Source organism: Haemaphysalis longicornis, unplaced genomic scaffold, assembly GCF_048455015.1.
Source record: "Haemaphysalis longicornis isolate Haplotype H1 unplaced genomic scaffold, Haemaphysalis longicornis Haplotype H1 scaffold_12, whole genome shotgun sequence".
NCBI lineage: Eukaryota > Metazoa > Arthropoda > Arachnida > Ixodida > Ixodidae > Haemaphysalis > Haemaphysalis longicornis.
The window spans coordinates 91,248,970-91,274,712 of NW_027526225.1; the positions used below are offsets into that span (position 1 = coordinate 91,248,970).

Here is a 25,743-nt window from a genome sequence, read left to right on the forward strand (position 1 = left end):
GAGAGACAAGACTTTATTGGGTCCAAATAACAAGACTGGTCGTATGTCTTCTTTCTTGCTAGGGTTCGGCCGACCCCATGGGAGTCAGCGGCCTCTCTTGCTATTCGGACCAGGGCCTGTTGATCTTCAGCGGTAGAGGTGTAGCGCGGCCTCCCGCTGCGCATAGTTGTGTATGTTTAGTAAATAAGTGCTGTGTTCCTGTGGATTTGTAGCGATGTGCGGGCAATTCCACATCGGGTGTGAGAGGGTAGCCAACCCTGAACAAAATTTACATTTCGGGTCATAGAGAGAGAGAGAGAGAGAGAAACACTTTTTTGGGGCCAACAAGTAGGCGTGTGATATGGGCCGCGCAGGGCCGATCCCCGCCTCACGCGGTTATCGCGTCCCGATGACTAAAGCCCCGCGCCGGCGTCGGCGGGTTCGGCGCGCGTCGGATCCCCGAGGCGTCCTGCCCCCGAGGGTCCCCCGCTGCGTCTCCCCCCGCGTCTGCCGCGCGAGAGCAGCCTCGAGTTGCTGAACGACGGCTGTCTGCGTGTCCAGGTCTGCGGACCTCACGGCGTTCGTGATGCTAGCGGGCAGCGGCCCGTACGGGTCCGCCGCCTCTTTCGGTCGCACTTCACAATCCCACATGATGTGGGCTAGGGTTGCTGGCACCGCACCGCACATACTGCACTTTTCACTGGCGTATAGCTCTGGACACACGTGGCGCGCCAGTGCCGGCGTTAATACTGAATTTGTCTGTAACTGCCGGAGCAGCACCGCCTGGTGTCTCGTGAGGTCCTTGTGGGGCGGCGGCATGGTGCGCCGGTTGTACCGGTACCACCCTAGCACTTCACTGTATGTTACGATGGGGTCCGGTCCCCCGTCGTCGTCCCCGTCACCCACAATCGAGTTCGGCCGGCGCCCGGGACCCCAGCTTAAGTCGGGATACATCTGGTGATACAGGACTGGGTTTGGAAACGAATTGGGCTGCAATAGTCGTAGTGCTACAGCCTGTTTTCTATCGAGGGACTGGTGGGGGCCGGGATATGATCGTCTGCCCTGAGAATTTCCGTCTGAGGTATGATCGTCTGAGAATTTCCCGATACGTGAGAAGCCTGCCGCTGTTCCGAGGAGTGTCCGTGATGCGACTGGCAAGTTGGTTTGGTTGGTGAGAGCGCAAGCCAACTCATGTGCCTCCTCGTTGCCATCCAGGGTAGCGTGTGCAGGGACCCACACTAGTAGCGTGACTGTGGGGGAGGGGGGGGGGGAGGGGGGGTTCTCCATGTTGGGATGTCTGAGAATGGCAAGTGTCTTGGGCGATATACGTCCCCTAGTGAAGTTTCGAATCGCAGCCTGCGAGCCTGAGACCCGACGTTTGGATGCTGGAGATCGCTAGGGCGATAGCCGCTTCCTCCGCTTCGACCGTGTGCGTAGTTAAAATTGTACCAGCCACATGCTGATTTCCTGGATAGTTGGTGCAGCTATACACATGGAACTCTTCTCCCAATATTCGGCTGCATCCGTGTACCACACATTGGGCTCCGCTCAAAGTCTCTTGGACAAAGCTCGGACTCTGGCTCGCCTACGTCCTGTGTCCTGGGTGGGACGCATGTTTCTAGGGAGAGGAGTGAATTTTATATGCGTTCTGAGAGCAGTTGGAAGGTCAACTTGCTCGGGGGTCTCCACGTTCACCTCTACTCTAAGATCGCTCAGAACTTTTAGCCCTGCCCGTGTAGATGAGAGACGTACGAGTTGTGCCATGCGTTGCGCCTCGATGATTTCTTCCACAGTGTTGTGGATACCAAGTTCGAGTAGTTTGTGTGTCGGGGCATAAATAGAGATGCCTAGAGCTTGTTTGTATATCTTGCGGATTAGTGTATTTATTTTCTCCTTTTCAAGTCTCTCACACAGTTGTAGGTGAACTTGCCCACTCCGAGCAGCTCGAGATTCTGTGGTATGGCTGAGCAGGAACTTGGAGGCTCACTAAGAGGGTTCAACTTAAATTGAGGATGACTCAGCGAGCAGTGGAAATGGAGATGGTAGGTGTAACATTAAGGGACAAGAAGAGAGCGGAAAGGGTCAGGGAACAAACGCGTGTTTAGGATATATTAGTAGAAATTTAGAAGAAGAAATGGACGTGGGCAGGGCATGTAATGCGAAGGCAAGATAACCGTTGGTCATTAAGGGTAACAAAGTGGATCCCTAGAGAAGGCAAGCGTGGCAGGGGGCGGCAGTAATTTAGATGGGCAGATGAGATCAAGAAGTTTGCGGGAATAAACTGGTCGCAGTTAGCACAGGACCGGGGTAATTGGAGATTAATGGGAGAAGCCTTTGCCCTGCAGTGGGCGTAGATAGGTTCATGATGACGATGATGAAATTTCACCCATTGGGGTGACGGGGAGGCCAAATTTTCAGCGTCTACCCAACCCGGGAAGTATCGCCTTGCGATTCGGTTGAGCTGTCCGGCCCAGCAGCACCCAAGCAACCACGGACGTCCGTGGAACGTGCGAAAAATAGCCAAACATCCAATGCCACGTTTGGACGGGAACTGTACGTCCATGGTCGGATCTACATTCGTGGACGTACTGTGGACATCCAGCAACGAAGGTACAGAGGATATACATTTTCGTATGTCCGACAGACGTCCGCCCGTGGACGTACGAAGTTACCACGAAGCAACAAATAATGACGTAAACTGAATATCAAAGCAAAAACGGAAACGATATTTTGATTTTCAATTTAAAAATTTCTACACCAATACCCTGACTTGTAATTGCAAATTTCATCTGTGTGTTACTAAAAATAAGCCTGATTTTTTAACTTTTTGAAGCATCTCACCGACTCCAACGATAATCTCTTTGAAGAAGGGTATATAAGAATTAAGAACTGCTCACATGATGTGTGAAGCAAGGTTGCCGTGTTCTTGTATACTTCTCCGCCGGGTAGTGCGTTGGTGTAATGTGGTGCAGTATTCGTGGTATACGAACGCATGCTTCTGGATAATGCATTTGTGATTCTGTAAATTTTTAATGAACGACCAAAATACACCCAATTTCGGACGTTTGAATGGACGTACAGAAGTGTTAAATCTGGACGTCCCATGGACATACATGATATGTCCATCGGCTTTGAAGCGGACGTCCGCTGGAGCCGGAATGGACGTCCTGCGGCCGTCCGATGGTTGCTTCGGCAAGATGCAAATAGGGCCTCCATAGCCGGACTCGGAGCACCCCAGTGGCAGTAATTTCACTCCTCCGATTGCAGCAGCATCTAGCCGTTACGGAGAACCTGGTGAACTAAAGCCTGAAACAATACGCAGTCCTCCCGTTTGGTCGCCACATTTTGCGATGTACAATCATCCAAATCGCACGGGCTGCCGACGACGCCGTTCCCCCATTTATTTGCCCTGCGCCACCCGACCACAGCAATGAAGTATCGAGTTTTACAGGCAAAGTTGCGTTCCGCGCATGGTCCCCGGCGGGGTGTTAGCAGGATGCGGGGCGAGTAAATACGCGCACTTAGCAGCTGCCCCACCGTTCGGATTCAACGCTCGTCCGCACCTCGCGTGACCTGCAGCGCTGCTGTAGCGTGTGTCGTCTGCTGTCGAACACAAAAGAGCGCGGTGAGGACACGCGCAGGATGTCGATCCGGCGGTCGGAAACAGAAAAAGGAAAGAGAAAGGGAGAGACTAGAGAGGGATGGCAGTAAGTGAAAACATTGAGCGCGTTTGAAAACGCGAGCGTGGCCGCTCGCCCTACTGCATCCGAGGTCGCCCAGGCGCCAAGGTCGCGTGGTTGGTTCTGTTTGTCTGCATTCTTCCTGTTGAACTTGACGCCGTCACGACGCGTTTGGGAATGGGCCTCAAGCGTTCGGGAATTGTGCGAATTGACTGATTCTTTCATGGTCCGGCCGGCAACTGAGCAGGGACGGAATTCTGAGTTTGTCCGTTTAGAATATGTCCATTTCGCGTCCATTTCAAATCTGACGTGGTGGCAGTCGCGAGGCCTGTGAACAATGACATGCACAAAAACCGACGGCCCGCTTTGCTTGCGCTGCGTCACATCCGTGTCGCCTGCTTTCAGCCAATCACGGCTCACTCGAAATGGACACTATGAAACGGACATGAAGCGGACAAAACAGAATTCTGTCCCAGGGCCGTTTTGATGGCGATTGAGCAGAAAAAGTCGCCGTCCGGTTTCTGTTGCAGCGAAGCGGCTCCTAAAATGGCCGACGGCGCCGAGGGAAAGTTACTCAGTATAAAAGAAAATGAGTCATGTTCGGGACTGGGTGGGAATAAAACCCAGGACCCAGAATAAAACCCAGTTCTGACGGGTGTATCTTTTGTTATGAAGATTGCTTGGTTTATAAACTTCGTAGCCTTAAAGGGACCCTGCAACACTTTTCTCAGCTTTTTTGAAATCTTAAATGCTTGCAGAACGTAGTCACCCAACACACCCAGTACTTAGAATTAGGTAGTCGCAAAGTCACCTCAGCCAAAAATTACGCCCATCTTCCCGCGAGGGAACCCTGGGGTGATGCGACGCATCGGGGGGTTCAATTGGTGTTTCCGTTGGGTTGATTCTCTAAATCGGGTGAAACGTGTTGTGAACGCGTATGATGCATTTCCATCACATGCGAGTGTTCTCATACGGGAGAAGATGGGCGTAATTTTACTTTTCGTGCACATGCATACGCGAAATGAAAGTGTACACGTTTTTTTACCGGCACTGGCCACCACCGAGTCGAACGAGAGCGAGCGCTTGACTGAACCGCCGCAGCGCGATACCCGCTTTATATTCACAACGCTTGAAGGAGAGGAGACAACGGAGGAGAGTCGCGCATGCGCGCACTTGCGCACACCGCGCGTCGCCCGTCGCCGCGCGACGGGAGCGGAGCGAAGCGCGCGAAGCGCGCGCACGCAGCTGTTGTTTATGATAATGAAACGGAGTGAGAGTGTTGCGCACAGCTGTTGCGCACAACTGTCGGAGAGAAGAACGGAGGAGGGATGCGGACGGACGGCGCGACAACGACGATGCAGGAGGGACAGAGCAAGATATGCGTCGCATCTAAAAATTACTGCTCTATGCCCATCAGATAAATTGTAACTCGCCCAAAAGATTTTTCTCTCTTTCGCGGTCTTGACGTTCTTCGACGGCTCGAATTACGTCACTAAGGCTATGTAGCGGCTGTTGTCCGGTTTTCCTTCAGTTGCAGCAATGAACGCTTTTCGATAGCAACTTAAAAAAAGCCACAGAAACAAAGCAGAAATTGAAGGCGTATCTGATGCGATGAGCAAATCACGCAATGCCGCTCCGTGCTGGCGATAACTATAGCTTTCGCAGTGCTTCCAGACGCGAAGGAAAGAGTGAAAGCGCTTATCGAAATTGTTGCAGGGTTCCTTTAAAGCCGATATACCAGATTGGTACCACGGATATTTTCGCATATTAAGCCCATAATTCTAGTCACAGAGAAATTCACGATTACTTCACTCAAGCTGACCAAGCCTGTGGTGAGTATGCTGTTTTTTCGCCTGCCAACAAAATTGTACAGAAAGAAACAAGTGTGTGCGTCACGACATCCTCTTAAAAGCTTGTTACAGCTGAAGTGTTATTGTTTTCGGGCAACAACAAAGGCGAGAACGCGTTTGTCGACACCTCTTTTGTCGTAGCTCGTGTCCGCCACGTGGGAGCACTGAGTGGCACGCAAGCGGAGGCGACCAGGCATGTCTGAACGGACAAAACAAGATCGTCGCGCTCGCCGACGTCTACGGAAGACGCTGCGTGGGCTCCGCCTAGCATGGCATGGTTTCGGGTGTTCACGAAAGTGTTGCGACGCCAAAATGCCCGTCAATGCGTTTCCGCGCGATTTCGAGCGCGCGACGTGGTAATCACACTTTGTGCTGTCGCAAGGTGTCTGAAAAAGTTTTCAGGCGTTTGCGGCCTTGTGAACAATGTGCATGCGCCAAGCTGGACACGAGGCATTCCAACGAGAATGTGTGAAGGAATTCGTGGCGCTGTTTTTTTTTTTTTTTTCTACATCAAACGACAAGTTCTCAACTACGACTTTAGCGCTGTCTAGGTAATGAGTCGTTTGCCCGAAACTGATACAAACGCTCGGTTAAGGTATATAGCGTTTCCGTCGGGTTTTCTGGAAACCGGCTTATTTGCCGTGGCCGACTTCGACTTATATTGGCGTTTTATTCGTAAGCGGGAACTTAATCGGGAACTTATGCGTACGGGCAAACAGGCCCTGGAACGGAATTCTGAGTTTTGTTCATTTTATCATATGTCCGTTTCCAAGTGCCCACTTTGGGCGAATTCTGATTGGCTGAGAGCAGACGACGCGCATTTAGGGGCGCACCTCCATAGCCCAGGGGCGGATTGACGTAAATCCTGTTGAGAGCATCTGAGAGCAGACGACGCGCATGCATCGTCTGCTCTCAGATGCTGTCAACCGGATGTACGTCAATCCGCCCCTGGGCTATAGAGGTGCGCCACTAAATCCGACCACCTGAGGGTATTTAGCATGCGTACCTCGTACTCACTGGCATTTAATAGTATCGCATCTTTTTTTCTTTGCATCAGGAAAATGGTCTCTGTGGTGGGAAATCGATAACGCGTACTTTTAATAGCTGATCGCTTTAGCCGCAAAAAGCCGACTTGCTTGTGGTCTTTTAGTGGTGCGCAAAGCGGGAATCCCAAATTAAAGTTTGCTAATGCTTTAGCTGTAAATCTGCAAACTTATAACAACAGTTGCAAGCGATTATACTCGAGCATGCGCATTGCCACCAGTGGGTTGTCCAAAAACGCGCGAACTTGTGGCCGGAGCGTCAGTGACAGCTAGGGATAAGGATGGGGACGCCGATAGGATAGGGACGCCGTTTGGAAAAAAACGTCGATGAGTACCGGCCGGCACCTAGCAGCGGTCGATGATGATGATAACGATAATGTCGACGACAATGGTGATGACGATTCCCTTGACGAGTTTAGCAGTACCAAAATTTCTGCGCGGCGCAATTTTGGTGTAACTACAAGCTCTTCCCGTCCACGAAGCGGAGGCGAAGTGCTGTAATATCCTCGAGGACGTATACGTGGGGTAGCCTAATAGTTGGGCTGGCCTCTCAACGTCATTCTCAAGCCGGTTCCAGAGCTTTTTTTAATGAAAGTTTTCCTCCGCGTCTTTCCATTTGTTGTCAAATTTTATTGTCTTGGGTTGGTATCAACATCAGCTGTGATTATTGTGTCTGAATCCAATGCTGCCATCCGCAGGAACTCATCAGAACGGGTTTCAATCCAAGGAGCTAACATCCTATACGCGTCTATAGTGGCCACAGACTTCGACACGTCCTCCTGGTTAGGACGTCGTCCCACCGAACCTTCCGGGAAATCAAGTGACTACGATGCACCTGCTTTCGGCAACCAGACTGACTTCGGTGAAGATCTCGAGCCGGCCTGGATACAGGCTAGTCACCTACCGGGATATTACCCAACATTGGAGACTATATATACAGGCCGTCTCTTTTATCCAGCTGCACACCATCTGTAAATAGATTATGAGCTGTTGCATGGCGCAGGCTTCAATGTAACTTTGTAATCTCGAGCTTGATTGAATTGCGTGAGGTTCACTTCTTTAAAAATTGGCGAAGATAGTGCAGTTCTCGGCGCTGATGCTATTATGTGCACAGCCTTTTTTTTTTGTAACAAATAAAAAGGTTTGCACTACTATGTATAACTGTAGCCCAATGACTCTACGCAGTTGGTTAAATGCGAGTGGAAAACGCTGAATTAAATATTACGCAGCTAGTATTCTCTTGCTAAAGTGCTTCCATGCTTGAATCAGGGTAAAGCATCCGAAAGATAGCTTTTTGCAGACTGTTTCGATGTGCTGCGCGCAGTGCATCGCTGAGTCCAATGTCACACCTAAGTATTTATAGGTATTTACTTGGCAAACAAACACTGGGTGTGGGCTAGCCCTCAAAAGCCCTCCTCATTGACCACGCACATAGCGACCACTAACACCGAGCAAAATTACGCGTTTTGTTTTAAAAAGTGAAGTAACTGTTTGTGTTTCAAACACTTGCTTTTTTTCGTTTTTCAGTGTGCCCGGCAAGGTGCATTTTTCCATACTTGCCATTGTTCGTCCTATGGACAAAAAACAAACAGCAACAACAAAAAAGAGCGACATTGAAAGAAACAATATGGCGGCGCACGCGAAGAACAAAAAGAGGACGCACTTCCCGGTTCGCGCGAAAGTCAAGGGCCACCAACGCGGCGGCGTCATCCTTCCGGCCTCGTCTGCACAGCGGCACGGCTGGAATATCTCCCTCTGTCTCTGTATGTGTGTGTGATATATATATATATATATATATATATATATATATATATATATATACAGAAAGAAATGCCGGCAGTCTACAACGCCAAAGAAAACATCGGGGAATGGTTAGACTATTTTTTACCGTTAGTGACGTTACATTATTTTTTATTATTATTAATTACGTGAGAAAGAAAGAAAAACACGCGCCCAGAGTGGGGACCGAACCCACGCCTTTCGATTACATGTCGAATGCCTTACCAATTCGGCTATCTGGGCGACTGTGTTCTCCTTCACTTTCTGGGCTATTTATATTTACTAGAAGTGTATCTGACGCTTGAGGGTGGTAGCCAGCGCCACTCAGACTACACGGGGAGAAGGGGACCTTCTTTTCAACCCCCGGCGCTGGCTACCACCCTTCAGCGTCAGATACAGTTGTAGTAAATATAAATTCCCCAGAAAGTGAAGGAGAACACAGTCGCCCAGATAGCCGAATTGGTAAGGCATTCGAGATCTAATCGAAAGGCGTGGGTTCGGTCCCCATTCTGGGCGCGTGTTTTTCTTTCTTTCTCACGTAATTAATAATAATAAAAAATAATGTAACGCCACTAACGGTAAAAAATAGTCTGACCATTCCCCTATGTTTTCTTTGGCGTTGCAGACTGCCAGCATTTCTTTCTGTATTTACTAACGAGCCCCTCATTTCCAAACCCTATTATTGCTATTATCGTGCAGTATATATATATATATATATATATATATATATATATATATATATATATATATATATATATATATATATATATATATATATATATATATATATATATATATATATATATATATATATATATATATATATATATATATATATATATATATATATATATATATATATATATATATATATATATATATATATATATATATATATATATATATATATATATATATATATATATATATATATATATATATATATATATATAGTGGCACTACAAATGTTCTGCGCAATGGCAAAATATTCCTTCCCAGATAGAAAGAATTTGGGGATGACCATACCCAGGGTGCTATGAATTTCAGCCCCTGTTAAGGTTGTTATTTACTGAAGTATTTGCCTGTTGATTCATTGACTGACTGGTTGATTGATTGGTTGATTGATTGCTATTGATATAAAGAACTCGTTTGTTTGGATCTGACACCTTCGAGTCACAGGCCGCCATTCTGGAAGCCCCCCGACCTCCAGTGGTGAATCTATAGGGAACCCGCCAGCGCTCCCTCCTTGTATTTTTAAACGGTGGCGGGAGCAAATACTTCCCTCTATAAGTTTCTTAATTTATGCCAGAAGGCACCTTTTCGCATAAAAAAAAGTCTATCTGTCAAGCCTTGACAAATTTTCTTTGTAGGTACATGCTTTCTGTGGGAATGGTCATGGAGCGACGACCATGAAGGGTGTGCTGCCTATTTCAGCGTCACTGGTGAAGTAAAGTGTGATATAAGCAACTATTAAGATATAAATTATTCAAGATATTCGAACAATCGCTTCATGAAGGCTGTCTCCCCATCGACTTTAAGATTGGAAAGATAACTGCACTGTTTAAAACGGGTGACAAACATTCACCATCTAACTACCCGCCCATCTCGCTAACCAGCATACCTTGTAAAATATTAGAACACATAATATATTCCAACCTGGCAGGTTTTCTCTAATCTAACTCGTTTTTTTCCAAGTGCCGACATGGTTTCAGAAAAAATTATTCATGTGAAACCTAACTTGCATCTTTCACCCGTGGACTACACACCATTCTTGATCGTTCATCTACCGCTGATTGAATTTTTTTAGACTTTTCGAAAGCGCTTGATAAAGTATGTCACAAGTTGTTACTTCACAAACTACAAAATCTAAATCTTGATCCCAAACTTTTATTTTGGCTTGAATGTTTTCTTTTTAACCGCTCTCAGTTTGTTTTAGCTAACGATAACGTCTCACCCCGAACGAACGTCTCTTCTGGAGTCCCTCAAGGATCTGTCCTGGCTCCCCTGCTATTTCTTATCTACATTAACGACTTACCTTTATCCGTTACATCTCGCATTCACTTGTTTGCCGATGATTGCGTCCTCTTTCGTGAAATATCTAATGACAATGACCAATTAACCCTTCAATCCGATCTTAACGCTATTTCTGTGTGGTGCAAAACATGTGTAATGGAACTTAACACTAGCAAATGCAAGTTTCCTCGCGTATCTAGAACTAACCGTTTATTGCCCACTTACTATCTGAACGATGCTCCTTTGGAATCTGTCAGCACTTACAAATATCTCGGAATACATATTACTACCGACCTCACTTGGTCTGTGCACACTGCGTACGTAATTAATAACGCTAATCGCATGCTCGGCTACGTACGTCGAAATTTCTCACAGGCTCCCTCAACATTAAAACTGACTCTTTACAAAACGCTTATCCGTTCCAAACTGGAATATGCTGCATCAGTTTGGGATCCTAACCACTACAGCCGGACTGCTAGTATAAGCACTATGAAATCCAGCCTCGGATTACCTTCCTTATCATCCCGTAGAAAAATCCTTCGACTTTGTCTTTTTCATAAGCCTTTTTATCACAGCCAGCTACTCGACGAACTTATTCTGCCTCCTCAGTACATTTCAGCTCGCATTAATCATGTCCATAAAGTCGGCTTGCCGTCCTGCAGAACTAACTCCTTTTCCCAGTCATTCATACCGCGTACATCACAAGAATGGAACCACCTACCCGCACTGACGGCTACAATTTTGGACCACCAACTTTTTAAAACTGCTTTAGCTAACATTGTATAATCAGAAGCATTGAAGTACATTGCATTTTCCTGGTTTTGTTTCTGTTTATTATTTATCTGCTCTGTTTTGTAATATGTTTGTAACTTTTGTAACCCACTCCCCTCTCTAATGCCTCTGGCCCTGAGGGTACCCAAATAAATAAATAAATAAATAAATAAATAAATAAATAAATAAATAAATAAATAAATAAATAAATAATCGGTTGACCTAAATTTTCGGCTGAACGTTATTCATTGACATTATTTCGTTCTCTGTTTTATGATACCTTGTACAACACCTATGCGTGAGTACGCGTGTACATCTATATACATGCATGTCTGTACAATAAGCTGTATCTTCCTGAGATCAACTAGATGAATTCGACCGTACACAGCACACATGCATCAATGCTGACCTGGCTGACAAACAACATTTAACGCTTAGCGAGTGTGGTTCGAGGAGCAGTCAATAATTACAAAGTTACGAGTACATCGTTCAATTGCCGATTATGTCGTATCCCCAATTTTCTTTGCGTCTTTTTCTTCTTACTTCCGTTACTGTGACTGAAAGTCAGTTACCCTTGTTAAGCCTATATCTAGGCTTAACGTTCCGTTGCCTTAGCGCTGAACTTTGCGAAGTGGGGAAATAATTTGTTTTTCGAATAAGAAAACCAATTTTTCAAAGGAAAGAAAGCGGGGGAAAATGCGTGCCTAACGTAGAGTAAAAAAAAAAAAACTTCGCAAATTGAGACGTCCACAAAAAGGAGGGTACACAGGACCCTCTCCCACAGGACAGAACAGTCTTCTGTGGCCGTCTCAATTTGCGCAGTTTTTTACTTTACGTTAAAGATGTACTAACTCGCCCACCAACAAGTGCTTATAAAATACATGCCTAAGATGGCATAAAAAAAATTTCCTCGCACTTCCCCGAGGGGGAGAGTGTGTAAGTGCGAATGCACGGTTGTTGATTGCGGGATTACGGTGGATATCGTGATCTTGGAGTGGAGAGGAGGCGCCCAACACCCGCAGTCACTGAGCGGAGAGAGGAGTAGGAGAGTAGCGCCCGCCGTTACGGCGAGGGCTACACGAGCGCCCTCACGCGTCGGAATGCGGAGCACCCGCTACGCGAGCGAGAGCTCTCCCGCCCGAAGTGGAGAGGAGGCGCCCAACACCCGCAGTCACTGAGCGGAGAGAGGAGGAGGAGAGTAGCGCGCGCCCATCTCCCCTCGTTGCTAGGGAAGACGAGGAGGAAGACGAGGAGCGCGCGCACCCGCAGCTGTTGCTATGCGGACGACGGCGGCGGACAATTCAGGCTCGCTTAAGAAGTGCATTCGCACTTAAAATTCAGTGCCTTTCCACTCTGTGAAGAAGGATAACCAGCGAAGCTGGGCGCAGGCCAACGAGTGCACGAAATAAAACACGTATTTAAAGCGGAGCTTTACTACTTTCGTCCAGCGATTTCGCCGCGGATGCGCAAGTTCACCTTTTGACCGCAGACACACACCTCGAAGCGCTTCGCGTGATTCGCCGGGCCCGCTTTCGGCGCTGCGCACAAGGCCCCGTTTTCCGTCGTTCTGCTCTGATAGCTGAGCCGCGCGCAGTCGCGGGCGCTCAGGTGATAGGCAGCCGACCAACCCCGCCGCCTCCCACGCATGCGCCGCTCTGTCTTCTCGGGCTACGTGACTCATCTCGCGCCCGGCGAAAAGGAACACCGCGTTCGCCGCGAATGGAAGCGAGGCGGGCTTCCTTGTGTGACCGAACGGTGTTGAGCCGTCGTCGACAATACAGCTATGTACATCAAAGGTTAACCAAGCGAAACCAAGACTCAACCAGACTAATCCAAGATTTTGCTTTGCGTATCCAAGGTTAGCTAAGCTAAGTCGGAGCCATTTTAGATGCAGAGCATCTGATTCACTCGCCTTGTCCCTCCGGCGTCGTCGTCGTTGTTGTCGGCGTTGTCCACCCCTCTGCCATTCTCCTCGCCGCGCGAGCTGCGCTCTCCGCCGCTCTCCGCCGCTCACCCCCTCTCCTCTCCGATAACGAACACTCTCTCGCGAGGGGCATTGGATTGGATTTGATTTGATTTGATTTGATTGGATTGGATTGGATTGGATTGGATTGGCTTGGCTTGGATTCGGTTGGATTGGATTTGGATTGGATTGGATTAAAGTGGATTGTGTTGGATTGTGTTGCGTCATAGCCGCGGCACGTTGCGTCATAGCCGCGGCAGACGCGCTGGGGCCGGCGCATGTGCAGTACTCTCTTCCGCGGTTTCCTCTCCTTCGGGCGCGCTGCGCATATAACCGGTGCGCCGTTCTCCGGCGAAGCAACATCCACGCTTGGCTCAAACACCTAGTCCACGCCGCTTTACAAGTACGCCAACGTCGTCATCGACTGGGACCAGCTTACGCAGTCCCCTCAACGTTATGCGCGCTATACAACGCGTTCCCTTCGCCGCTCCGCCTATGCGTCGCATCTACACAGGGGTTCCCGCGAGGGGAGGTGGGAGTTTTTTTTGTAATTTGCGATTGAGCATATTTTTCAGGCACAGGACCGAGATAATTGGAGAATAATGGGAGAGGCCTTTGCCCTGCAGTGGGCGTAGATAGGCTGGTGATGATGATGATGATGATGACGATGATGATATTTTTCAGTTAATTAGCAGAATGAAGCTTCGAAGGACTAGAGTTCTAGTCTAGTGGACAGACGTGGGCTGCCCGTTCCTACCGCTTCGTGGCCATCCTACTGTATGTGTATCACACCAACCCAAACCGCTTAACCACGGAGGACCGCAGTCAGGTCGCATCGGCCGTGAGACGTACGACTACGTTTAAATCTCCCACCAGCCCAACGGGAATGACGTCAATGTTCGTGTGAAGTCTACGTGCGCGTGAGCCAATAATCATTCGAGGCTGCTTCAAGATCTCCTTATCAATTGCAATTTCCGCAATCTGCGTGCATCCGTGCCAACGCCCCCGAGTATAGCTTCAGCTTGTCTTCGATACGCCCATTTCACTGATCACAAACACGCAGCGGATGTTCATGTTATTGCAACGAGAATTATGCATTCTGTATGCGCTATTGTACGTTGGCGAGTGCCTCACAGTGTCTAGTCACAACACGCCTACAGGCTTTTGTCTTTCTCGTTGGCATCTGCGTTCGCGCCACAGCACGCATGACAGTTCTCACGCCCGGCTTACGGAGGAAATCCTTGCCCCACCGGTACACGTGTTGCAGTTGCGCCAGTCGCAAACAGTGAGAGCCAACAGAGACGCATTTTTATGCGCAGGCGTCACAGTTGATGCGTTTGCGCGGGCTTAGGAGACTGCCAACTGCCAAATATGTACGTTCTCGCGTCATGCTTTTCCCGTGGTTCACACACGCGTTCTTCGGAAACAAAGGCAGGAATTGGTTATGCATGGTTATAACGTATTGTTCACGCTACAGGCAGTACGTGGAGAAATAACAAGATGGCCGCTAAACAAAATGGCGATCCAATTGCTTCATGTCAAGCCGATCTGGCTTTGGGGTGCTTTAAGCAGTGTTAGGTACCGTTTTCTGAAAAAGGACAGCTTCGTAAATGTAGTAAATACCGAGCAACCTTGAGCCAGAAAGATTCATGCAGAGGTTACGTTTTCTGTGACTAAAAGTTATTGCTAAGAGCTATCAATGGATGTTGCATCAACGGCACACAAGCTGAACATCCAGTCCCCGTTGAAGAGTTGTCTCTCTCAACGGCACCAAGATCCAAGATATATTTGGTGCCACATGAACAATTTACCGTACTTCCTTCCGTAGACTACACAGGCCAAGGGCAGGTTGCCTTTTTTAAATCGATACCCATGTGCTTTAACTATGTGGATTGTGGCAAGTAACGTTACCCCACCGGCAGCACACCCCACATATGCTGCCTGGACATATTTCTTTACAGGTTTTCTTGTCATCGTTCTACGCAATAAACAACGTGACCGCCGCATTGCACGCCTCTTATATTTTGTACAATGCTCGCAATTAACCCGCGTACCGAAACATCCACCACTCTATCCGACAAACTATGCATTCATGAGAGACAAAATCATTGCACAATTCATTGCTGATGGCGGAAAGAATTCCTTCATGCATGAACTTCGCTGCATGCGTATGACATCTGGGTGGAGCTAACTAGAGCCACTAAATAAGCTACGCTAGAGCTAACAACAGCCCATGTGTCGCTCTCGGCGGACAAATGCGGATGCTGTTAGTGCGTTTGCATATATCTTCTGTCCCTTGAATGCTTGATTACAAGGAGGAGGGTGCAGAAATGGATATTATCGGTGCGCGTGCTGATCACAAGATTTCTACACTGTCGGGAGGTTTCCAAATACAGTTACCACAGTCCTAAATCAACACAATATATGATTAAAAATTTAGTCCACCACGGTGTCATGAGGTATACAATTTATTCTTGCACTTTGTCACGTTTTGTGGCACGTCTCGATCAGCTCAGAGAGATGGACACGGGAGAATCGTTGGCACGTTTACCACAGCACACATTTATTATGCACAACTACAATCCCTAAGCAAAATAGACAACAAAGCAAACAAAGAACTCAACCAAAGAAATTCCTAAATACTAATCCCTAACAAAAATCCAGAAAAGCCAACAAACCAAAGCAAAAGTCACGCTACAGGCAGTACGTGGAGAAATAACAAGATGGCCGCTAAACAAAATGGCGATCCAGTTGCTTCATGTCAAGCCAATGAAGTCCCTAATAAAGCAACCCGTCCTAGTTCCAGTATATACACCGTCCATATTAACAATCCTAGCAACAATGGTCATATAATACCAATTCCCTAGCGGACGGGCCTACAGCTGTCTCTGGCGCTGACGTGTCGTACCCGCAGCGTGGCCGTGACACGCTGGTAGTCGTAGTTGTCCGCTGCAGCGGTGCCGGTGGTGGTGGTACCGATGTAGTTGCGCGTGGTAGTCACACGGTGGTCCCCTTTTCAGCTACCCCTCGTGGTAGCCCTCGTAGCAGGAGGCAACCCCTGGCCTCGGGGCCGTCGCCGTGGTAGCAGGTAGCACCGGGAAGCTCCGGGAACGTCGCCGCGTGGGGACCGCCAAGGCGTTGGTTGACGGTGCGTGCTCGCTGTACGCAGGCGCCCGACCGTCGCCGCTGGGGCCACCGAAGCGCAGGTTGGTGGTACGACGCGGAAGTAGGAGCCGATGCCACGTCGGTCCACTCCGGCCCAGGCTGACGTGGCTCTGGCCGATGGCGTGGCCTCGTACACCCGGCTTGTTCCTCGGACTCGTGCCACCTGACCTTCCTGCTGTGGCGTTCTTCTGATCTCTCCCTCTCTCCCGGCCTGTGCCCCGGGATTAAATAGCCTTTGCCCGGCCGTCGCGGCACTGTTGCATTCGCTGTGTCCGTGTCCGCCGCACGGGTCACCGCCACATTGGTTATTTCTGCACGTGCCTCCATCGCGTCACCTCGTCATTCGTCCGCCGTCTTCGCGGGAAATTTCCATTCTATTTCTTCGTCTTCATCTTCGTAGGCCTCTGGCTCCGCTATGACGCGTCATATTTATTCCCAAGGGGGGATTGCCCCCTTAATCATGACACTTCGCCCCTCCCCAGGTTTCACGCTAGTGGAGATGGCGAGGGATTTTTTGTTTTAGGTGAACAGAAGACTGTGGGGAACAAAGCCCGATATGAATCCGATTGGAGCACAACTCTAAACTAAACTAAAGCTTTTAAGGGCCCGTCCCTTGTCTCAGCCGCCCGAATCAACCGCTCGATTCAGCCGCCAAAGTTAAAAGAATACTAGAGCGGCAAGCTTATGTTGGCGAAACCTTTCGGAACCATTAAATCTGGAAGCATACTTCATACTTGTAAGCATTGTTGAGCAAAAAGAAAATGTTAGGCATATTTGATGCGAAACATCGATGCACAACTGGTAGCCGCTGTGTTGTTTTCTTTGAAAATGATTGTGTGTTTGATGTTTTGCATAGAAAAGGAAAAAGAAAATAAACGTTGAAAACAATACTTCGACGCAAGAATACAAAAAGAGCTCGCGCGAGCCCGGTCCAGTGTTCCAAGCTCAACAGTAACGAAAGGTGCCGGTAGATGGCGCGAGCAGTGGAGCGCGGGAAAATTTAATTGCATTTAGCAAACCTCCTCCATGTTTATCGTGGGATGACCAAAAAGGAGGGGAAGAGGCATTTACGTGGCAAGGGGAATCAGAAGACTACCGTCTTTCAACGACATTTGTAGTGATGTGAGCAGAAACGCGGCCAATTTTTATACTGTGATAGCCAACCAGCTTGTTCGAAATATTTCGTGTTTTATAGTTCCACCAGCGCTTGTCCGGATGCAAACGATCTTTCACTCACTGCGAAATTAACCAATTTAAGTTAAAATTTTGATTTTCCTGCTAAATCGTGTGTTTTCGTGGTCTGCAATAACATCACAGGAACCGAGCGCTCTGCAGCCCATTGAGAAGCCTTCTATACCGTTAGTCAACCTAGATGGCGCCACCATACCGCGGGAAGCCGTTTCATGTCTTTGATTTGTTTTTGACCGCATTTAATCCTGGCTTGTTTTTGTTCAGGGAGATAATGATCGCCTCGTGAAACACAGTGCTCGCTCGACAAATATGGTCACGTCAGACACCGTTGTTTGCGTCAATCAGCCAGTGTCGTCTGAGACAACCCCAAAGCACCGCAGTTTTGTGCAGCTAAACCAAGCATAGTGCGCTCAGTACCAACAGCAGTGCGCATCGGTACTTCTACGTTTACAACGTTACTAGAACATTTACGTGTGCTTTCGTAACTTTCACTGTATGTCCCACCATTCTGACTGCTTTAAAAAGAATGTGCCCTAAATTTAAGCGCAAATAGATCGTTCGGCAAGCTTCTAAGCTCTTCCTAATTTGCGTTTGCTTTTGCCGGCCTCCGCCAATCGCAGAGCTGGCTGGTATGACATCATAGGTTCTGTTGCGGGAAACGAGCTAGTGGTTCTCATGGCCATTCCCTTTTTTCTTAATTATGTATCTTATCTGAGCGAAGTTTACGTTAAAAGTGGTGTCAGTATATACTAACGAGGCAATCTTTTGAACGATCCAAACTTCTGTTTTGTCTTCATGGCCCCTTTAAGGTCTCTGTGTCCGGAGACGTGCATTAAATTTCCGCGAAGTTGTGATTGGAACACGACATAGATCAGCTGCGAATCTAAGCGTTTCAATGATGGTTCATTTCTATGTGATTGGGGGGGGGGGCAAGTAATGCTGAACAACTAGATATACAGGGTGATCTAAATTAAGTCTACAGTAAAGTAAGTAAGTAAGTATTGTTGAATAAGGCGGACTTAGCCTTGCATAGCTGCCGGCAATTGCTCCGCCTAATCGTCCCCAATACCATATCAAAACTCTCTCAGTCATCACATCTCACTTAGTCCTAAAATAACAGACACACAATGTCACCACACCTCACTTAGTCCTGTGGACTGCAAGAATCCGAGTAGGAGATGAGACCTCTACATGTTTTTTTAATAATTACGCGCTTAGATTTACGTGAATACAACCTCTAAATTAAGGTTATTCGCCCAGGAGGACACATAATGAAGTGGTAAATATTCATGTAGGTGGCCTAATTAACTAAAATTGAATAATTAACTTTTTAGCGACTGCAGTAAGCAGACATGTTTGTAATGAACCAGGTCCTCCAGTCGAAACGTCAGTAAACCACTGTTTTTGTTTTTAATCGTGCGTCTACCATTTTCGTAACTATTTCTTCTGGCTCCTCGAGAAGTTTTTTTACTGCTATATATATATATATATATATATATATATATATACATATATATATATATATATATATATATATATATATATATATATATATATATATATATATATATATATATATATATATATATATATATATATATATATATATATATATATATATATATATATATATATATACACGACCGCATATTAACCACACCACTTCACTTGGAGAACTACCAAAACATGCCACATAAAAACAAGGACGTTACTCGCAGCGCGAAACTTGATCGAGCATTCAGCGGCGTACAATCGGACATTATTAAATGCGAATGCATTTCTTAGTCGGGGGTTGTCGTGCCCCGTCGGCGTGCGCCTGCATTCCTCCAGCGTGAGCGCACGTGAGCGCGCGCCTCGTAGTTCTGCCTTCGTCGTCGTCGTTGTCGTAAATGCGAATGCATTTCTTAGTCGGGGGTTGTCGTGCTCCGTCGGCGTGCGCCCGCAGGTGTTATCTCTCCGCGCTCCTCCTCGCCCCTAGCAACAGCTGTGGCGCGCCTAGCAACCGGAGCAGGTGGTAGCTCGATCGGGAGTAGCGGAGGTCAAGGGGAGAGGAGGAGCGCGCTCGGGCGTGTGAGGGCGCTCGCATCGCGGAGCTCGGCGGGAGAGAGAGCTCGCGCGCGGGGCGGGCGTGTTGCGCGGGTCTCTCTCTCCTCTCCGCGTACCCTCTCTCCGCTCGCTGCGCTCGGAAAATGTATATATATGCAGTGGAGCGCACGCCTCTCTCCGTTACTGCTTGCCGCGGCGCACTCATCGGTGCACCCAATGCATTCGCATTTCCGCACGATCCCCTTCGGGGAGGTGGGGGGAGTGTTTTTTGGTTTAGAATTAGCATCTCTTAATAAGTTCTTAGGTGTCGCGGTCTTTTTATTATACATCACCTCCCTGGCATTTGCATAAAAAAATAGTGCAATCGCACTTACATGTGCGCCTCGTTTACAAAACAATAAATTTGTACGACATATGGGAGCTAAATGGAGAGAAACTCAACAACGTAAAAGAATACACCTTCAGTTCGATGGCTAGATTTTCGTGAAAAAAAGGTAACACGGGAATGCTTCCTTCCATTGTTATGGCACACACTGTACGATGATACACTTTCCCAGTTCCCTCTGCGGGAAGCAGCTGTTTCGGACAGTATCTTCTAAGGAAATGACAAGTGGAACTGCAACATTGGGCTACCTATGGCATTCGAAGTACCAGCACATCAGTTCATGATGAGGCTTTCCTACTTCATTTTAAATAGTGTGCGTTCTGGAGCTCGCGAGTGAAAACACGAGACCGTCCGGCCCGAAGTGCGGGGACGAGAAAGGGGCCTCTTCATCGGTCCGGACGCCAACATCGCGGAGAACAAGTCGCATTCTCTTCTTCTCCTCAATGACCTCCGCCGCCGCCATCGTTTTGGCCAACCGGAGAAGCACTTCGTCGTCCCCACCGGCGGAAAGGAACGGTAAGTTGGGAGCAACTTCACTCGTAGACAATGCCTTGGGTGCTGCAGGGTACCGCGTGTATTTTGGGGTACTCGTTACCGGTGGCAGGAAATTCGGTTCGGATCCCGGGCGCACATTTTGGAGGAATTCCTCTCCCACAAAATCGCCGCGTGGCGTCGGTGCGGCGTTTGGAAAGGCTTTCTGAGCGCCTCTGCTCTTCTTGGAAATCCTGTCAAAAATGTTTTCGCTGTCAAGCGGCTTCGCAGGCCTCTGCCCGATCCATACCAGCGTTGCGATCCACCCGTTGTCCTCCGCTGGCACAGCATCGAAACAGACTTCCTGGTCATCGGCCACTTCCCAAAGAAGGTTATCAATTCGCTCCTCGTCGCGGTACGTCACCTCAACGGCCGCGCAAGCCGTTAGACCCCGGTCGGGGCCGAACTTGATCGTACCCAGCGACTTGGTCACGGGAGAGAAGAAGCCCCGCTCTCCAGACAACTTCTGCTTGCTTTCCCATTCCGTCAACAAGAGCCTCGCATTGTTCTTTCCCTTCGCCAAGGAGTTGCAGGAGTGAGTCGTCTGAACCGACCTTGCATCCCAGTCGCCGCCTCCCACGGGAGACTCGTTGAAGCCAGCTTGCAGGTTCTTTCTCTCATGCAGTTTCTCCGGAAGGAAGTCCTGGATGTCAGATTCATCGCCCGACCAAAAAACTTCTTTGCCACGCTCATCTTCAAAGTCCGCAGTGCCATCGCTGCTCCGGCAGAGGGAAACTGCGGTGGCCTGTCACTTGACCTTGTCTGAAGGCTTCCTACTGGGCTTGGCGCTGAAGCAAACGTTCTCCTCAACGGTGAGCAGGTCCGGAAAGTTCTTGATCGCCTTGCCGAGCGACTTATCTACAACGTCGTTGGCATGGAAGAACACGCGCTCCCTCTGATTTTCGCCGAATTTTATGCAGTCGTAGTTTGACTTGACCGTTTCGATCATGCCTAGTTGATTGACAAGGCAGGAAATGGCGTCGCAATCGCCTCCTCCTCCTCCATTCGCGCTCTGGGCTGACAGACGAGGCGATGAAGGGAGCCTTGTAATGGAGGTACGGGCGACGCAGCTGGCTCGGAACCTGGCCTCGCAGTCCTTCGGTCCTACCTTGGCGTCGAAGATGACGCACTCGCCCACCTTCAGGCCGGACGATGGCAGGCTGGTGTGCTCGTCATTCTCAAACGACTTCACGTCGAAGTAAACGCTCGTCTTGATAGGACCCTCGATCGAGATGAACCCGTAGACGCTGAAAATTCGATACACGGTGCCTTTGACATCAGACAGGCAGGTAGCGCTCTTTTCATCCGTACCACAACCCGTCGGTTTATTCTCGAAGGTTTCCGCACTTCCTGTGAGTGAGGAAGCGAACACATCCGGGAACTTTTGCAAGAACGCCTTCAGCGACTTGACGGAGCTCCCGTACGCTGCCCAGAGGTCAAATGACAGCTGGGAGAGGTGGCCAGTGAGCTCCTGGAGCGAGATGTCACGGTTACACTCCACCCGCTTCTTCAGAGACTTCACCATAACCTCGCTCAAATTGCTGCTCCCAGTAGACATGGCTTCTGGCTCGTGCGCCGATTGTAGATCAATATGCACTAGCAACGACCGCGAATCTTCTGAATAGACGCAACAGCACGCAAGGTTGGTTTCTGATCCCACCTGATGAGAAACTTCACTCCCGTCTTATCTTACGCTGGCTGCTCGGTTAGCGACTGCGCGCTTTCTTCCCGCTTTTTTTTGCCGCTCGGGCACCAGCGTACTCCGCAGCAGGTTCTGGTGGTCTACGTACGACGGGTTGTAGAACGTTCCCGGGGGCGGCGACTCCTAAGCGGAAGGAAAGAAGGCACCTCCGACAGGAGTTAGCTGACCACTGTTCGACGTTGTTGTTGTTGTTGTTCCTTCACAAAATGGCGCATACCCAATCAGGGGATCGGCCAAACATCAGTTGCTAATTCGAATGAGGTTGCTGCCTAGGTGGATGATTCGAGGAAAGTTAGAAAATTTTGGAAGTTTTTTTCTTCTTGTTTTTGAGGAACGGCCGCTTTTCCTCCTCTTCTTCTCTCGTGGAGCTCGTTCATTGGCTGGTGCCAAGATATCAGCGGCGCGTGCCCACTCCGAGGGATTGACAAAGGGAAACAAACATTTCATGCTGAAAAATCGTTGAAATAGAACTCGACGGCAGTCAAAGTGAAAACATTTTGTAGCGTGAGCTACACTGGCCGAGGTTGAGCAGTTTCGCGTGGCTTCTGGAGAGCCGTGCTGCGCATGCGCGAGGAGCAGTGAGGTCTCACGGCGCATAACTGGGTCGCCGGAGCCACCGCCGCCTCGACTGGATTGTATTGTATTGTATTGCATTGTATTGTATTGCATTGCATTGTATTGTATTGTATTGTATTGTATTGTATTGTATTGTATTGTATTGTATTGTATCGTATTGTATTGTATTGTATTGTATTGGATTGGATTGGATTGTACTGAATTGGATTGTATTGGTTTGGAAATCGTTTTAGCAGTAGTAAGCATGATAATCAGCTAATCCTAGACAACCAGGAAACCTAAGAATAACCAGATGAACCTTAGCTCACGCTACGTATATCCTGGCATAGCCGAGCTAAGCCACTGCTAATTTTTTGGGGGGAACGGCACGGAACGGAAAAATTCCGAGAAACAAAGAATAGAGAAATACTGATAAAAATACATACAGTCAAACCCGGTTATAGCGAACTGTAAAGTGCACCACGATTAGTTCGATATATCCAATAGTTTGATATAACCGTAACCGCCTATAACGAGTTTATTATTACGAGTTCGCAATACGCGGGAATCCCCTTGCCATCCCCGCATGCAGAAACGAACAAAATAAAGTATGTCATTACCATACACAAAACAATCGATTTATTGCAAATAATAAAGTTACTTTCCGCCTTAACGCCTTAACTGCCTACTTCCAAAAAAAGCGGTAATTTTTGTTTTCCCTTTCGTTTTGGCAGCGTCAACTAGCACAGCATTCTTTACACGAGACATTGTTTGCACCAGTTCGAGTTCGTGTCCTTCAATGTCAAAGAAATATTGGCGGAGGACATCGACTGCTGAAAGCACTTCATTAAGCATCGGACGGCTTTCACTCGCGACATCCCCAGCCTCCTCGGTGCTTCTCATCAGCATTACGACGGTGCTGCTAACGGTGCCCGCGTCCGAGGGGCTTACAGTGACGGCAACGTCGTCGTCGACACTCAGGAAATCTTCGAAGGACACTCCTTTCGGCACAGCATCGGGAAGGTTGGCGAGCTGCCGTCGTGGTCCGGACTCACTGACTGGGCGGTGTTCCGTCGTGAGTTCCACGCGTCGGAAGCAGTTACGGAAAGTGTCGGGCCTCATGACACTCCATATGAGGCGCAATGTCTCAGTCGCGACCTTTGCTCAGTGGTCGCGGCCAATAAAAATCTGAATCGCCTCTCCGAGACCATGCATTTTGGCGGCCATTCTAGGCACGCCGAGTTCGATATATATCAGATGAGAACTTCGTCATAAGGAATATGTTACGCACACATTTTCGTAACAGATTTTGTTTTGCTATAGGTATATAGCATAATTTGATATTCGCTTGTTTCCACGTGAGTTGCGCTTCGACCCGGCACATAACATTGCCACCGTCAGCACGCCGAACGAGATGGCTGCAAGGAAACTGGACGGCATAGAAAAGTTGAAGTTACAAGGCATGTACTACCGCGTCAATCATTACGGCCTCTTCCCACACGCCTCAAGTAAGGGGGTCATTCACGGCATCCCAGGCCACCACACTTCAGAAGAAATTTTGGACAACCTTCGGATGCCAGGCTACGAATTCGCAGCATGCCGGCGCCCAGGACAGTCGAGCTCCGTAGTCGTCACTATCCTCGGCCCAAAGGTCCCCTTCTACGTTTACTACAGAGGCGCAGAGACACGATGCTACCTATATAAGAAGACAACACCTTACTGTTACAAGTGCTACCAACGAGAACATCGCTCAGACGTTTGCCGCACACCGGACGTAAAAACGTGCGAAAAGTGTGGATTGCGGGACCCGCAACCGAATCATTTGTGCAACCCCAAGTGTGAACTTTGTCAAGGAGATCATCTCACGGCTACCAAGGGCTGCTGTTCGACGTTTAAAGAGCCGTATCTCGCACGTCAAAGGCGCCGAGAACGGAAACAACTCGACACCACCCGAAGATCTTGGAGTACGACCAGGAGACCCCCAGGCAGCAGCCGTTCGGAATCATCGACCCGAGGTGGGAAGAGCCGCTCAAGGTCGAGATCCCGGACTAGAAACTTGCCACCACCGCCCAAGGACGAAGTGGTGACACAGCAACACCAGGCGAGCTGGGCGTCAATTCTCTCTCCCACTGCTCCCCCCGCCAATGCTAAACCCCGGTGTAACGAATGCGAGAAACTACAGCGTGAGCTACAAACACTCAGAGCAGAAATTCAAAGCCTCAAAACTTTAATAATAAAACAATCTCCGCAGCAATCGGCTTCCCAACAAGAACAAACGGTTGTGCTCGAAACAATGAAACCACACGCAGAACAGCAACAGCCCCTCACACCTCTACAACCAGCCAGTGAAAAGAAACGCAAGGTAGAGACATCCCAGCCCCTGGATATCGGAAAACAAAATAACTTCATAACGAAAGAAGATTTGCAGAATTGCTTGACAGAAATACACGAAACGGTGCGAGATTCCCAAATGAAACAAATCAGCAGTCAGTTGACCCAACTGGCGGAGCGAAGTCAAAATCTGGTCGCCCGGGTAGAACGATTGGAACGACAACAGCAAACACCCACAAATCGCTTTGCTTGAAGAGAAAAGCAGTACAGCAGACCAGAAACGAACGACGCGACACCTGCGGACACCAAAAACACCGGATATGACGACTCACTCTAAAACTAAGCCGCTGACGACTCCTTCTAAAACCAAGCAGCAACCGAAACTAACTATTTGGCAGTGGAATAGCCTCAGCTTTAAAAATAAAAGAGGCGATCTCCAACAGTACGTTTCCCTCCTCTCTGATCCTCCAGATGTCGTAGCCATCCAGGAAACGACCTCAATCGCTAAACTGCCCGGCTGCTTAGCTATCACCACGCAGAACGGGAGAGACGTGTGTACGCTCATTAAAAAGGACATCACGGCCATACAGCATCAACTAACCACTCATAACCATGATAACATTCCCGTAGAATTAATTCCTCAGAAGACGAAGAAAAAGAGCACATTTGTCCTCAACGTATATTGTCGCCCTAAAAACCACGAAATTAGATTGGAGGATATCATTCGTCAGGCTAAGCGTATCGCAGCAGAAAACCCTT

At 48.5% G+C, this 25,743-nt stretch overlaps 1 non-coding gene across 1 annotated transcript; it reads right to left on the minus strand.

The window, feature by feature from the left end:
* Positions 1-8,502: 8,502 nt before the first annotated feature.
* Positions 8,503-8,574, minus strand: Trnat-ugu (transfer RNA threonine (anticodon UGU)). Its single transcript has one exon. It is a non-coding gene; the product is annotated as a tRNA-Thr (tRNA).
* Between the last annotated feature and the right edge of the window lie 17,169 nt (positions 8,575-25,743).